Genomic DNA, 17,503 nt, shown 5'->3' with positions numbered 1-17,503 from the left:
ATATCATGAATAAAAAAATAAAAAATTAATAGCACCGTCCTTAACCAGCATCTCAATGACAAACGAGAAATCAAAGTAAATTTTGAGATCAAGAATGTTACTATAACCAAATTTTTTATATTTTATATATATTTTATAAAATAATAAATTTATAATTAAATTTTTATATATTTATTGTAATATAATTTATTAGTTAATAATTTTGCATTTAATAGAAAATAAATTTACAAAATTAAAATTTAAAATCTATTTTGTACTAAAAATATTATTTTACCGATAAATTACTGTAAAAATATGATTTTCTATCAAACTACATTTTCTATTAAAATATTAAATATCTATTTTTTCCTTTTCAAATATATTTTATAAAGAATAATTCAAAATAATTTTTATTTTTTATAGTGATATGATTTATCAGTAAAATAATATTTTAAAATTAAAAATAAATTCAAAAAATAAAATTAAGTTAAAAAAATTAAAAATCATTTTAAAAAATTTCATATCATTTTAAAAATTAAGTAAAAATCTTTATATTAATTTAAAATATTAAATAAAAAAGTCCATATCATTTTAAAATATTACACAACAATTTTCATATTATTTAAACAATAGATTATTAATCTATCAAAAAATTTTCTATAAAAAAAAAATCTACATTGAAACTATTTTTATATTAAAACTTTTATATTTATATAGAATAAAAAACATTATTTGCGACAATTCGATTTTTCTCCTTAGTGGATCGAGGACATAAAAGTCATTTTAATTTTTTTATTATGTATAACTATAAAATTTTAATAAAATAAACTCAAAATAAATTTTTTCAATAAAAAATTATAAATCAATTAATTAATCAATTTTTAAAATGATGTGTAAATTTTACTTAATATTTTAAAATGATATAGAGTTTTTTATTTAACTTCTAAACCATTATAGAATTATTTAGTTAATTTTTTTAAAAGGGTTTTAAAATTTTTAACTTAATTTTGATTTTTGAAATTCCATTTTCTATAAAAAAATTTATTTAACTAATAAATTATATTATAATAAAAATATAAAAATATTTTTTAAATTTAATATTTTATAAAATATATCTAAAATAAAAAAAAAATCGAGATAATATCATCTTAGTCCCTAAACTTTGAGTGAAATTGTATGTTGGTTCATCTGTTTGCCATATGAGATATAATTAACACCATCCACGTGGTACCATCTTGTATTTACTATCAATTTAAATGTTTTTATAAACGAAAATATCAAAATATGACAATTTAGAGAAATTGGATCCAATTGAAATTTTTAAAAAATTAGTGACTAAAATAAAATTTAACTAAAAATTTAAAAACCACAAATATTATTAACCCCAAAATAAATATAATTAGGCTCAAATAAAAAATAACTCTTAAAAGTGGGATTTGGTTCACAAATTTTTATATTTCGAAAAGAAAAATGAGTTAAGGAAAAAGTAATATTAAAGGAGAATGTATGATTCTTAGGTTTTGTTAACTTACAAAATATAAGATTTTTGTGTTTGGTTCACAAAAATATAAATTTATCTAATAAAATATTTTATTATATTATCCTTGATAACATGTGATATTCATAATGTTAATATGTGAATAATATATTGTTTTTATTGAAACTAAATAATTTTGAAAAATAATTTTTTATATTTTCAACAAATATAATCTTACAATTATATTTACTATCCTAATGTTATTGTTCCTACACAAAGAAAATACGTAGACAAACTTTTACTTTTTTCAATAAATGTATGCGAAATAGTATTAAATATTTTTTCAACTTTTTTTATCTTAAAAGACTTATATTTTTGACAAAAATTATATTTTTATCTTAGAAATATTGTTTTTATTGAATTTTGAAAAAAATATTTTTCATGTTTTCAACAGATACTTCATTTTTATCTTAAAAATATTGTATTTTCAACAAAGATTACGTTTTTATTTTAGAAATATTGTCTTTATTGAATTCTAAAAATTATATATTTTTTCAACAAATACTATGTTTTCTATATTAGAAACGTTGTCTTTATAAAATCTTGATAAATATATTTTTTCATGTTTTTAACAAAGATTATATTTTTATTTTAGAAATATCATTTTTTTCAATAAAAATCATATTTTATATCTTAAAAACATTGTTTTTATTAAATTTTGAAAAATATTTTTTTCATGTTTATAACAAAAACTGTATTTTTATTTTGGAAATGTTGTCTTTTTAACAATGACTACGTTTTTACTTTAAAAAGTCGTTTTTATTAAATTTTTAAAAAATAAAATTTTCATATTTAAAACAAAAACCATGTTTTTTTTTATTTTAAAATCATCCTTTTTGTTGAATTATAAAAAATAAAATTTTCATCTTTTCAACAAAAATCGTATTTTTAATTATAACTTTTGTAAAGATTTCAATAACACACTATTAAAAATGTAATGTTTATTTAAAATATATTAAGAAAAAAATTACTTTATAATATTTTATAAAAAAATTTACTACGTTTCTAAAGTAAACAACATTATTTATATAATCTAAAAATAAGTGAGGGTAAATGGGGACAAATTTTCACTTTTCCTCCATAAACTTAAAAACCCTCGAGGAAAGGAGAATTTTCATTCCTTTCTACTTTCCTACTTCTTAATACTATTAGAAATCTTTAAAAACCCAGTAATGATATTCTTATGAACCAAACCAATTAATTAAATTATAAAAAGTAAGATTTTATGAAGGAAATTTATTTTCCCTGAACCAAACTACCTTTTATAGTATTAAAAGATATCCAATTAAACTTATATCTTTTTTATGGCATATAAACCCTAAACTAATATTATTTATCGCGATGTGAGAACCCAAGGCACATGATCATTAGTCTTGGGGAATGAAAAATGAACGAGTGCTAAAAAGCATTTTTCAACAAAAATAAGCTAAAGAGTTGCCACTAATCTTTTTTTTAAGTGTGATTAATCACTTAAAAATTTTATTATTTTAATAAAACATTTAAAATAAGTTTAAAGTTTTATAAAAAAACATTTTGCAGTTGTGAAAATAAAGTTTGGGTCTATGATTCGATTATGCGTGAGAAAAAATTAGCACCCCCATAACACCTACTAAAGATGGTACAAATTAATTCATGTTAGCTTTAGATTTTAGTAAAAATAATCATATTTTTAATGTTTAAAAATTAATTCTTTTGTTTATTCCAAAAATCAAATCTATTTTTTTCTTCTTTTGAAAAGCAAATAATTTTTAGTTTTTTTTCTTTTTTTGTGAAAGCAAAAATAATTTATTTTTGGATTAAGATGAAAATGTCCTAAATATTAACACACATTTTTCTCTATCATGTATTTAAGTAAAGTTTCAAAAATATCTCTAGTTTAAAAATCTTCAAATTGCCCTATAAAACTGAGATAATATCTGACATAAATAATAACTATTAAGATTCCCCTATTTTCATGCCAGATACTCCTAAGTTATATTTACTTAAGGTATTTTCTTATTTTAAAATGCTTTTCTTTTTAAAAAAAAAAACCTTATTTATAAAACTTATGCAATATGTATGAACATAATAATATATGATAAATGCATGACAATTAATTGAAATATGAATTGTCCAATTTCTATCTTGCGACAACAACATTTGAAGATTAAATTTTTCAATAGCATAGTGTTAAAAACATAATCTTTTATTTTAAATATGTTAAGAAAAAAATTATTTTATAATATTTTATAAAAAAAATTTACTACATTTCTAAGGTAAATAACATTATTTATATAATCTAAAAATAAGTGAGGGAAAATGAGAAAAAATGTTCACTTTTCCTTTGAAATATTAAAACACCTAAAGGAGAGGAAAATTTTCATTCATTTCTACTTTTCTACTTCTTAACACTATTAGAAATCTTAAAAAACCCATTAATCATATTTTTATGAACCAAACCAATGAATTAAATTATAAAAAGTAAGATTTTATGAAGGAAAATTACTTTTCTCCAAACCAAACGACCCCTTATAATATTAAAAGATATCCAATTAAACTTATATCTTTGTATGACATATAAATAAACTCTAAACTAATATTATTTATCACGACGTGCAAACTCAAGGAACCTGATCGCTAGATTTAGGGAATGAAAAGCGAACAAGTGTTAAAAAGCATTTTCAACAAAAAAAATCGAATAGTCATCACTAATATTTTTTTTTAAGTGTAATTGGTTACTTAAAAATTTTATCATTTAAAACAAATTTAAAATAGGTTTAAAGTTTTATAAAAAAACATTTTACAATTTGCAAAAATAAATTTTGAGTTTGGGAGTCGATTATGTGTGGAGAAAAATTAGTACCTCATAACGCTTGTTGAATATGGTATAAATTAATTGCATATTAGCCTTAGATTTTAGTAAAAATAGTCATATTTTTAATGTTTAAAAATTAATTCTTTTGTTTATTCAAAAAATCAAATCTTTTTTTTTTCTTCTTTGGAAAAGTAAATCATTTTTAGTTTTTTTTTTGTGAAAGCAAAAATAATTTATTTTTAGATCAAGATGAAAAAGTCCTAAGTATTAACACACATTTTCACTATCATGTATTTAGGTAAAGTTTAAAAAATATATCTAATTTAGAACTCTTTAAATTGTCCTATAAAATTGAGATAATATTTGACATAAATAATAATTATTAATAGTCCCTTATGTTCATGCCAGATTCTTATAGGTTATATTTACTTGAGGTATTTTTTTATTTTAAAATACTTTCTTTAAAAAAAAACCTTATTTCTAATAACTATGCAATATGTATGACCATAATAATATATGATGAATGCATAACAATTAATTGAAATATGAATTGTCCAATTTTTGTCTTCTGACGATAACATTTGAGGATTGAATTGCTTTAAAATTTTCACATGATAGTAACAAAAAATAGCTATCAAAGTTTAAAATTCTCACAACTGTAAATGAATAAATGTTCTATTTTTTAACATAATTTAGGCTAATTAATTAATCAAAGTGAAAGCAATTTGAGCTTAGGCTCTGTTTGTTTCATAGAAAATGATTTTCAAAAAATAATTTCCACAAAATATTTATATTTTTTGAATTGAAACAGATTTTCTATTGTTTGAATGAGTTAATGAAAAATATTTTTCATTGTTCGGTTGTTTTTCGCAAAATCTATTTTTTAAAATAATATTAATATAACTATTAAAATATTAAAAATTATTTATTATTAAAATAGATTGAAATTATTTATTATTAAAATTATTAATATAAAAAAATAATTATATTTTATAATAATATTTAAAATTAAAATATTATGTTAATATAAAAAATACTTAAAATAAAATTATTTATTAATATAATAATATTATTTATTGATATAATATATTAATAACATATTATTTATTAATATATTACAATAAAATATTAGTTATTTATTCATATAATATTATTTATAAGTAAAATTATATTTTAAAGTATTGATAAATAGTTCTACTTATAGATAGTTATTTTTTGAAAAATATCTTTTTTTTTTAAATTTGTAAGATAATTTTCAGAAAAATGATCTCATTTTTCATTAACCAGTAAGTTATACTCCATTGATTAGCCAAGTTTTTATCAAACAAACACCTGAAAATACAAAAATAATTTTTTAGAAGTCATTTTTCCTAACACAAATAGACTTTTAATTCAACTAATAAAATAAAAAGGTGACAAAAATTAAACAAAATTTAATAAATGATGGTATTGTGTACTCATAAATTTTTATTTTTTCCATTTCTTGCTTTTATATATTTATTAATGAATTTTTCATCAAATTATAAAGTTCCTAATTTTTTATATTATTTTTAATTAGGAAAAGAAGATTAAATTAGAATATTAAAGATAACATATGTATTTATTATTAGTAAATTCTTATATTTTTATTACATTTAAATAAATTATTAAATTTTAATTTATATTAAATACACCATTAACCTTTAATTTTTATATAAATAAAAATTTAACTTTTAATTTATATGTCAATAAGTTTTTTATATAAATCCATATTTCGGTTAAAATAAAGAATTATTTAGATAAATTAAAAAATAAAAATTTATTTGAGTATAATAAAAATATTAAAAATTATTTTAAAAATTAAAATAATTCATGTCTTTTTTTTAATATTTTAACCAAAATCAAAAGGATATTTGATTTTCTTTTTTGCAACTTTTTTACTTGAAAGTTGAAAATAATACTATATTTTTTTTCTCATGAACAACTCTTTAGTATTGTCGACCTGAAAAGAGGGCCCACTTCTTGATTCCAAAGTGGGCCCAACCCAGCATTTCCACCCGAAACAAATAAATATCCTCAACTTGCCCTTTTGAATTATAACATATTTCCTCCGCTGCCACCAATTCAACTACTCAACCAACCTTCAAACAGGCGGGAGATTAGATGCATTTAAACACACAAAAGCAATGGCAGAGCCCATGGAGATTTCTTCTTCATCACACCTCTCAATCTTCGCAGGTATTTTTCTCTCTTTTTAATACTGTGAAGTAATTTGCTACTTGCTATATAAACTCTTTTTTTTTTTAATTTAATTTTTTTCTCCTGTTTTTAGCCGAATAAAAGAGCTCTCGGAGATTCATAGTAGCAACAAAAATGAGGTTGAGAGTGAAGCTCTCTCTTCGGATTCCAAGAAGTTGCTCAAAGATTGCACTTCTCATTTTGAGGTGATTCTCAATATTATTTTTTAATATTTTGTTTCTTTTTTTTTTTTTTTTTTGAATTAAGACTTCGGATTGGGTTTATGCAGAGTCAAGTGAAGCAAATTGTTGAAGAGTATTCCGACGTGGGTTTCTTAGGCATTGAAGATTTAAGTATGTTTCCTTTAATATTTTAGATTTTTTTGGTTAATTTTTATTAAAATCAATTGCATATATACATGTACAATTGAACTTAAAAGAGGGTATTGTATTAAGTAAGTACCTCTTTTGCTTGTTTTAGTCTTTAATCGGATTGTACGTTTTGGTTACTGAGTTTTAGTAACAAAGTTGGATTTTTTTTTCTTTTTGGTGAAAAATCTCTGGGATTTGTGGAATGTGGAGTTTAAATGGGTTTTTAGATAATTAGAAGGTTTCTGATACGAAAAGGAATTGGATAGTTTAGGATCCATTCAAAGTTTTTGATGCTCCTTCGGATAACATGTCTACTGTGTTAATATTCTAATTTGCATGCCTGCAATGCAAGTATTTTATAAAGTAAGGCGAAAAGCAAAATCATAGGAAAACACAGAAACTAAAAGATGAATATCTAGCACACTTGAATGCCTAGCACATTAGAGGAAAACATCTGTCTGCCTGCAATGCAATGTTGTGCTGATTCTAGATTGGTGTTCTTTTAATTATTCATACAGATAAATACTTGGCACAGTTGAAAGAGGAACTTAATCAAGTAGAGGCTGAAAGTGCTAACATTTCTAACGAAATTGAGGATCTTTCAAGAAATCATATTGAAGGTGAGGCTTCATTGACTTATGTCTGATTTTCACATGCAATTGCTCTTAAATGCTTTTCCTTCTGCTGATTTACCTTTGACTTCTATTCTTACAGAATCAAATACACTGGAAGGCAATCTTGAAGGCTTGGAATGTGCATTGGATTCTATTGCATCTCAGGTTGGATCTCCTATGTTATTTCATTTTGTGAAGGAATCTTAAAGGGTTGAAAGGTATTCAGTTTGAAATCAATTTGGAAGTCAAATTTAACAGTTAGCATTTTTTGATGCAATCAAAATGGAAAAAGAAAAAAAAAATCAAAACTTGGTGTCAAAACTATTTTCACAAAAGTTACTATCATATATTTCTTTTTGGATGATAGTTTGTTCATTCATTAGTTTCATGCCATGTCTGTTATTTTTGGCTCAAGTTAAACAGGCATTAGAAAACCTGTACTTGCTCGCAAAAGAAGCATCATATTGGTTCATGTCTTTTTGTTTAATTGTTTTGAAATGCTTGTTCATGTATCATGTTGTCCAGATGTTCCCAAATGATGTTTGTATAGGTGATATAATTGATGCTGCAAAGTCTTTCAGGTCTGGTTTTTCAGTTTTTCCAACTTCAAGGTTGAATCCCAATTTATCGTATGTTTATATATGCATATGTGTGCATGTATAGTAGCAGAAGGCCACTAACGGGGATATAATTTCTCAGTTTTTATACAGAACAATAGATTGAACCCTAAGTGTGATTTCTTGAAAAAGAAGTCCTCTGAAGGACTATCCATTTTCTTCTTTCAATTTTGAATGTCTTAGGTGCTTTCAAACCTAAAATTACCTGCATCTCTTTTCTCAACCTTGCTGCTATCCGCCCTAAATAAAACCTTTCAACCCTCTTTTATACATCTATTTATCTGTCATTTTGAGGGTATTATCAAATTATAGTCCCATCATATTGATTCATCTATTAGAAACCAAAATTCTTCATTCAGGCTTTCAGTCTAAATTTTTATTGAAAGGTAGTTTTTTCAACTAGAACAGCAACCTGTTTGTCCTTCTTTTGGCTCATTTGAACCTTTAATTTCCTATCTTCTTTCCCTTCATAGCAGATCCTGTTTTCCCAGGCTGTCACCTTTAAGTATAAGCTTTAATTATCCTTGTGGTTTTTGTGTTAAAAGTACTGCTTATAGTGCGTAGTTTTTGCCACCTTTTGCTGAAATGTTTGCAGTAATTGTTCTATATACATTTATTATTTATATAAATGCACATTTTTCTTGGAACTTTATCAACCCAACATGTAGAGATGGCAAGTAGCTTAATTAAACCTGACAGTTGTCGTGAATCATTTTGTGTTATCCAGTTTGACAATGGTAGACCTTGATTTGAATTCCTTATTTAAGGTGTACAATCTATTGTAGTGTTGCAGGCAGCTAACTGAATGGCACAGGAGACATGGTCTTCACTGAAGTGGCTTGTGGGAAAAGTGCAGGACAGGATTATCTTAGGTACTTTGAGATGATTTATAGTGAAGAGTGCAAATAAATCAAGGTGAGACTCGTATAGGTAAAGTCTTCAGAGTGATGATATAATATTTTCAAAAGGTTTAAAGTAGCTGGTCAATTGTGCACTTCATTTCCTTTGTCATATAAAATTTTTTTAATTTCTGTTCACCCACCAAAATGGGGGAAAGTTGAAAGAAATTGCAAAAGGAGAAGCTTTTTACATTTGAATAGTACCTAATGCAGGCATTCCTTTGAGTACTCAGAGAGAGATGAGACCGTCATAGCTCACATGGTCGGGAGCATTGATGCATTTATAAAGGTGTCTCAAGGTTGGCCGCTATCAAAATCTGCATTGAAATTGTTATCTGTCAAGAGCTCAGATCATCATTCAAGGGGAATTTCATTGAGCTTACTTTGCAAGGTTGAGGTAAGTGGCATTTATTTCATATTATTATAGTTCAATCTTTTTTCATTTTGCTTTTTGCCTTAGAATTTTTATCTCCTCGAAACATTCCATTAGTTAAAACCAGAGTCTAACTTAAGTACATATTTCAGTAAAATTTCTTGTTTTTCTTTGCCTTTTCAGAGGCTGCTGCACAGAACAGTAAAAATGATTGATGTAGCAACTTCAATTAGTTTGAGATTTAGGCATGGCTATAAAAGAAGAAAAATAATCATTATTTGGCGTGAGAAAGGAGGTTTAGCTTGGGATTTTGATTAGGCTTAGAAGTTTTTGGTTTTCCATCATTGATAATTTCGTGCTTTGAGAGATATCTTGACAAAAATTTTCCACGATCGAATGTGAATGTCTTATATGGTTCTTAAAAATTCGTCAACTCCATTCAAAATTCCCAGGAAATTATTGGTAGAGATATTGCAGGGATCAAACCCCTCTACAAGATACAAATAGGCAACATCTATGGAGAAATGCTGGCTATCTTTATGTTGATACTCATTTGCCTTTTTTTTTTTTTTTTTTCTTAATTTCATTACTTTTCTGTGAATTATTATTATTATTGTTATTTTTTTTAACAAAAGATACCGTCGCCGGACAATAAAAAACAGGAGTTGCAAGTGAAATCTTAAACATGCTACATGTCACCTTTTAAAGGTAAGTTTTGGATTTTTTATAAATTAGTTTTTAATAAACTTATCGTAGGTTTTTTTTATGGTTGAAACTATCAACATTGAAATTTTATTCACTAAAACTAAAAATTTAATATTTTACTAATGGTGACATTTATTGTAATCATTTACACGTGTAAAACATGTAATAATTAGTGAATTTTATATCTACTAATCGTAATTAAAAATGTATTGAAACGTAATAGAAAGAAATGTGATGAAGAAGAATCGAATTCATTATTATTTGTATTTATTTTTAATTTTTTAATTTATAATGATAATTTTTATAAATTTAAGGTTTTGATATTTGGAGTTTTTATTTCTATGAAATAATCATCTCATCAATCTCTTACACTTCTCTTTTTGTTTGATGATTATTAACATTTTTTTCCTTTTACAAGCACATGTAGCAATATTTCTAATCTGTTGAAGTTTATGGTTAATATTATGTGAAGCTAATAAATTTTTATTTTAAAATATAAAATGGAAATAAAATTAATAACAAAAATTGATAAACTCATAGCACTCGTTGGATATAATGTGTATATATAAAAACTCAATAAACATTTTAAAAAAATTTAGTAGATGTTTGTTCAAACTTAAAGAGATTATTTAATGTAAAAACAGTGTTTGGCTCAAAATAATAGATTAAAGGATAAAAATGTCCTTGAATTATAATTAAAAAATTATTTAAATTTGTAATATTTTATTACAATCAATTGTGTCTTTAATTTTTTATCTTGACTTAATCGAACTTTTAATTAGATTAAATTTAATCATGTACCAAAATTGAATCAATCAATTTCTAAATTGCCATCAATTGAATCCTCAAAGGAATTTAAGAGAAAGAAGGGAAGAGAAAATAAATAAGAAAAGAAAAAAAATGAAGAAAAATTTATTTTATTTAATTTTTACGTATATTAATTACGTCATGTATCAAACTTTTATTTATTTTATATAAAAGTTGGTTATATAAAAAAGAGGTTTATATAAAATCCAAATGTAGTAAGTATTTATAGATCTTAAGAAATTATAAGAAAAACTGATAATTAAGTTAAAGTGTAGCTAAAATTTAATAGTGAAGTTGATAGAAAAAATAAAGGAATTTGAAATTGAAAAGAAAAATATGATTTAGAAAGTTGAACTGAAGTTCATCAGATTGTAAACGATTCCTCAATCCCCTAAACATTTATCTTCTCCATGCACACATGCATCTATGATAAAAAAATTTCATTTAATTAAAAAAAAAAAAAGGAATGATAAAAAAGGTTCAATTTAAAATTTTTATCACCATAATATAATAGAGTTTAGAGTAGTAGTAATAGAACTCATATATATTAATTATAATTACATGAAAATCAACAAATGTAAACCTTTTTAAAATTATATCACATACCTTAAGGAAACAAGAAAACACTACCTTTTTTTTTTTTTTTTTGAAAAGATCCATTATTTATTCTTATAGATCATATAAATCATTATAAAAAGAAAATAAGAATAGGAAAATTTAATGGAGGAAATAGTGTTATGAAAAAGAAATATGAATGAAAACTTTTAGATAAAGAATTTGAAGAAATCTTGAATGGAAGGAGTAAAGAAAATAGTTTTTGATAGAATAGAATAGCAATAATCTATTATGCTTTCAATTCTACATCAAGTATATTAAAATATAAATAATTGAACCTATTTTTATCCATTTATTTAAATGGATGTTTTTATTTGCTTATTTAACTAGAGATTTATAAAATGTATTAAGATGGATATTCTTAAGTTCTTAAACCAAAATTTTTAAATAGTAATTCATGTATATTTTTATCAATTTAAACAAATTTGAATATTTTAAATGGTAATATTAAATCAAGTAAATAATCATATATCTTTTTATCTGTTTTCAAATTAATATTTGAATATTTATTATTTTATGATTTAGTTTAAAAGTTTTTTTATTAGATTATTTTGATAATATAAATTACGATTATTTATTGTTATCCTATGTGTTATCCAAAAAAATTATCAACTTAAATGTCCACGTAAATAAATCTTAGTAGGTTTGTATGTATATTGTAATATAATATTATATATGGTTGTAATATATTTTATATTTATATAAATATTTATCAATTTTTAAAATTTAACTTTAGTACTATTTACATCTTTATTTTAAATTTGTTAAGCTCATTGACGATTATGTAAAAAAACAAATTTCATTATTATATTCAAATTTGCAAAAAAAATTAAATTTTATAAAATTCCAAAATGATCCAAAACTCATCCAAATCTCTCCGAACTTAAGATTGAACAAAAATTTAAATCTTGTACGGTCAAATCTGAAATTATCCAAACTAAAAAACCCAAATTTGAAAGTGTTTAGATTTAAGATAATCAATATCTGAAATAAAGTCAAATCCCAACTTATCTGAATACAAAAAATCCAATCTAATCCTACCTAAATTCGTCCATTTGCCACTTCTAGATTAATAAACTTTGAAAAGAAAAATTTTTTGAATTAGAATTAGTATTTTCTAAGAATAAAAAAGTCAGACAATATATATTATAGTTTATAAGACATCTTGAATATATTCATTAGCATGTCTCTGTCTCATTAATTCATCTTAATTTCAGTTGAATTAGATATGTTTTTCTTCAAGATGTTGTTCAAAAATTGTGTTGAAAGTTAAGAATTCCATAATGGCAATTGCTTTCTCATCTCTTATTCTTTCCATATCATGTCCATCAATTGATTTAAATATAAAACTAATTTTAATTGAATTATATCTTTGATAGCAACTGTTTTTTTTTATAATTTTTTTGGGACTTATTCCAAAACTATGAAATCAAAAGCATCAAAGAACATGGAAGATTGGAGAGTTTGTACGTAGCATATCAAAGTTCATAATTGAACAAAAAAGAAAAAGCAAAATGGGTTCCTTTGTTATTGCTATGTTTTCCCATTAAATGACATGACTAAGACAAAATATTGTCAATTTGGTATAATAAAAAATTTTTCTCAAATTATAAGAAAATTCTCTAATTTTTTTTTATCGTTTCAATTGGTTCAAGGACTTTGATAAAAGACAGTTTTTAAATCCTCAAGGTTTTTATTTTTGCCATGTCAATTGGTTCAAAGACTTTGAAAACATAAACAATTTTCAAATTCTCAAGTTTTTCCTTCATCCTATTATTTTCAAAATTTGGAAATTTAGTTATCTATAATAACTTAGTCAACAAGTTATTTATCCAAAAAAAACTTAGTCAACAAGTTAAATTAATTACTACCATCAACATCTACGCTCTTTCAATGTGCTTTCTCAAATCTTATAAACTTCCACGAAGTGAATTGTGGTTGTGGTTGAGTCATATGAAAATAATTAATTGCTAATTTTTTATTAGAAAATTAGTTGTTAATTATTTAAGATGATTGAATTATTACATTCTCAAGATTTAATTATCTTTGGATGCTTAGGAATTTGAAAGAAAACTATGTAATCTCATTGGTTTCCTTCTTTGGTTAAAGGGTTTGTTCAATTTTAAGACTATATACATACAAATTATAAAGGTATTTCCGTTGAGAATATTGACTTAATTATTAAAAAAAAATTCAATAAGAGATTTGTTTGAAATTTTTTTAAAAAATTGATTATATATTATTTGATAGATAAAAAGATTTAAAAGATAAAAAATTATAAGAATAAAGAGATTTTTGATGAGCAAGTTCGAGGTATTATATAAGTGGGATTCTAAATAGGATTAGAAATGAGAAAAAAAAGTGTAAACAAAGTTAAAGGGATTTTATGGAATAAACACTTTATGGGGCTAAGAGATAATACTCATGAGTGTGATATTTAATTGATTATATTTTATAGGACTAGAGGAGAATAATAAGAAGACTAATGAATGCGCATGTCTGATTGATTACATTTCATAAGACTAGAGTAGAATAAAAAGGTTTATAGGTGTGTGTGTGAATGTTTATTATTTGGGTTGAGAATTCATAAGATTAAAGGAAAATGAGAAAGTTTATAGGTATTGATTGTGAGTGTTGGTTGATTTAATTATATATTTGTAAGGCTCTATATCTAATAAACATTAAATTATTATCTTTTATATGGATGATGATTTATGGTTTGAGCATACTTATGCTTGCTTGAATAATTTATTAATTGATTGTGTTTTTATGCCTAACAATTTGATCTTATGAATAAAATTTTTTAATTTTTTTTAATTTTGTTTGGGTCCAGATTTTTTAATCTCTTTTGTGTTTCAATTGGTTTACAAAACTTTGAAAAGAAAAAGAAATTTGGAATTGCAAGGAATTTTCCTAAAGAATTAAAAAGTTGCCAATTTTATAAGACATTCCTATAGATCACTCCAATTGGCTTCAAGGAAGTTTGGAATTCAAAATTTAGATATTCTTTTCATTCAATGATGTTGTCTTAAATTACGTTAAAAGTCAAGAATTCTCATAATTTATCCTTAAAATTTTCAGTTTTTTTGTCTTATTCCTTTAACCTGATGTCCAATCCATCTCAACCAACAAGAAACTTGCAATTTTTTTTTCAATTCCTTTCAATTTAGAAGTACTCTTTGGGTTGAAGCTGAGAACTTATGTACATATTTGAGGATTGAACAAAAAACAAAAATCTCGTTTCTCTCTTAATCTCTCTTATTAAGTATGTATGCTTTATTTAATTTTATATTAATTTGTTAATTTATTAGTTTAATATTGATTTTTGTTTCAAACTAACTGGTTGAGCAATGTTATATCCGAATATATTTTCTCATTTCTTAATTAAAAAGTTAAATACAATGAAAATAAGATATTAACTTAGTACTTATGATTTAATCTTTCATAAATTTTAAGTATATTATTTATTGCTTGCTAAAAAAATAAATTTATTGCCATACTTTTGTGTTTTTAATTGACTTAGACTACAGCAACTTCGTAGATTATTAGTATTGTGAAGTAACAATCACGAAAAAGACTAAAATATTTTTGTGATGAGAAGACTACGTTTAAAGCAAAAGATTAAGTCTTACTCATTATTTGTGTGTTTGATTTAATTTTATGTTGGATTTGTTTAATTATTTTTTTGGTTCATTTGTTAATTTATTTGTTTGACTTAATTCAATAAATTTTTATACCAAAATACTATTTAATTATAATTGTAATTTTTCATATCAGAACCTAAATTCCTAGTCAATTAGTTTTTTCTTTTTTCTTTTTATTGATAATTGGTATTTACAATTCCATTAGATTTAAATATAAAACTAAATTTAATTTAATTATATCTTTTATAGCAACTGTATTTTTATTTTTATTTTTTTGGGACTTATTCCAAACTTATAAAATCAAAAGCATTAAAAAAAAAAAAGGAAGATTGGAGAGTTTCTATATAGCATATCTTATGCAAAGTTCATAATTGAAAAAAAAAAAAAGGCAAAATGGGTTCTTTTGATATTGCTAATTTTTTCCCTTTGAATGACATGACTAAGACAAAATATTATGAATTTGGTATAATAAAAGAATTTTCTCAGATTCTAAGAAAATTCTCTAATTCTTTTTCTATCGTTTTAATAGGTTCAAGGACTTTGAAAAACAAGTAATTTTTAAATCTTCAAGATTTTAGTTCTACCATGTCAATTGGTTCAAGGACTTTGAAAACAAAAATACTTTCTAAATTCTCAAGTTTTTCTTTCATCCTATTCTTTTCAAAAATTAAAAATTTAGTTATATATAATAACTTAGTCAACAAGTTAAATTAATTACTACCATCAACATCTACACTCTTTCAATGTGCTTTCTCAAGTTTTATATATAAACTTCCACAAAATGATTTGTGGTTGTGGTTGAGATACATGAAAATAATTAATTGCTAATTTTTCATTAGAAAATTAATTGTTAATTATTTAAGATGATTGAATTATTATACATTCTCATGATTTAATTATTTTAGGATGTTTAAGAATTTTTTAGAAAAGTGTGTAATGTCAATTAGTTCAAAGACTTTGAAAAAAAGACAATTTTTAAATCCTCAAGGTTTTATTTCTGCGATGTCAATTGGTTCAAAGACTTTGAAAACAAAAGCAATTTTCAAATTCTCAAGTTTTTCCTTCATCCTATTCTTTTCAAAAATTGGAAATTTAATTATTTATAATAACTTAGTCAACAAGTTAAATTAATTACTACCATCAACATCTATACTCTTTCAATGTGTTTTCTCAAGTCTTATAAATAAACCTCCACAAAATAATTTGTGGCTGTAGCTAAGATACATGAAAATAGTTAATTACTAATTTTTTATTAAAAAATTAATTATTAATTATTTAAGATGATTGAATTATTATACATTCTTATGATTTAATTATTTTAAGATGTTTAGGAATTTTTGACCGGATAAAAAAAATGTAAAAGAGTTGAAGGAGTTTTACCGAATAAATAATTCATGAGGCTATGGGAGAATACTCATGGTTGTGCATATTTAATTGATTATGTTTCATAAGACTAGGGGAGAATAATAGGAGTACTAATGGATGCACATGTTTGAATGATTACATTTCATAAGACTAGAGTAGAATAAAAAGATCTATAGGTGTGTGTGAATGTTTATTATTTGGGTTGAGAATTCATAAGATTAAAGGAGAATAAGAAAACCTATAGGTATTGATTATGAGTATTGGTTGATTTAATTATATATTTATAAATCTCTACATCTAATAGATCGTTTTTTTTATTTATGGATATGGACAAGTTTTTCTTTAGTCTATGGATGTATGTGGACAAGTTAAGTGTCAAATCACATTAAATTATTATAGTTTATATGAATGATGATTTATGGTTTGAGCATACTTATGCTTGCTTGAATAATTTATTAATTGATTGTGTTTTTATGCCTAACAATTTGATCTTATGAATAAAATTTTTGATTTTTTAAAATTTCGTTTGAGCCTTGATTTTTTAGTCTCTTTGCGTTTCAATTGGTTTACAAAACTTTGAAAAGAAAAAGAAATTTGGAATTACGAGGAGTTTTCCTAAAGAATTAAAAAATTGTCAATTTTATAAGACATTTCTTTAGATCACTCCAATTGGCTTCAAGGAAGTTTGGAATTCAAAATTTAGATTTTTTTTCTTCAATGATGTTGTCTTAAATTATGTTAAAAGTCAATAATTCTCATAATTTATCCTCAAAATTTCCAGTTTTTTGTCTTATTCCTTCTGCATGATGTCCAATCCATCTCAACCAACAAGAAACTTACAATTTTTTGTTTTTAATTCGTTTCAATTTATTGACTTAATTCAATAAATTTTTATACCAAAATACTATTTAATTATAATTGTAATTTTTCATATCAGAACCTATATTCCTAGTCAATTAGTTTTTT

General features: G+C 23.3%; 1 pseudogene across 1 annotated transcript; it reads left to right on the top strand.

The window, feature by feature from the left end:
- Positions 1-6,460: 6,460 nt before the first annotated feature.
- On the top strand, positions 6,461-10,427 carry LOC149519033 (uncharacterized; annotated as a pseudogene). Its single transcript, XR_016341907.1, has 6 exons — positions 6,461-6,527; positions 6,622-6,733; positions 6,817-6,880; positions 7,417-7,518; positions 7,613-9,425; positions 9,854-10,427. The product of XR_016341907.1 is annotated as an uncharacterized LOC149519033 (transcript).
- The last annotated feature ends 7,076 nt before the right edge of the window (positions 10,428-17,503 follow it).

Source organism: Durio zibethinus, chromosome 4, assembly GCF_047325235.1.
Source record: "Durio zibethinus cultivar Kanyao isolate XHJ-2024 chromosome 4, ASM4732523v1, whole genome shotgun sequence".
NCBI lineage: Eukaryota > Viridiplantae > Streptophyta > Magnoliopsida > Malvales > Malvaceae > Durio > Durio zibethinus.
This window is presented reverse-complemented; position numbering and strand designations above follow the sequence as displayed.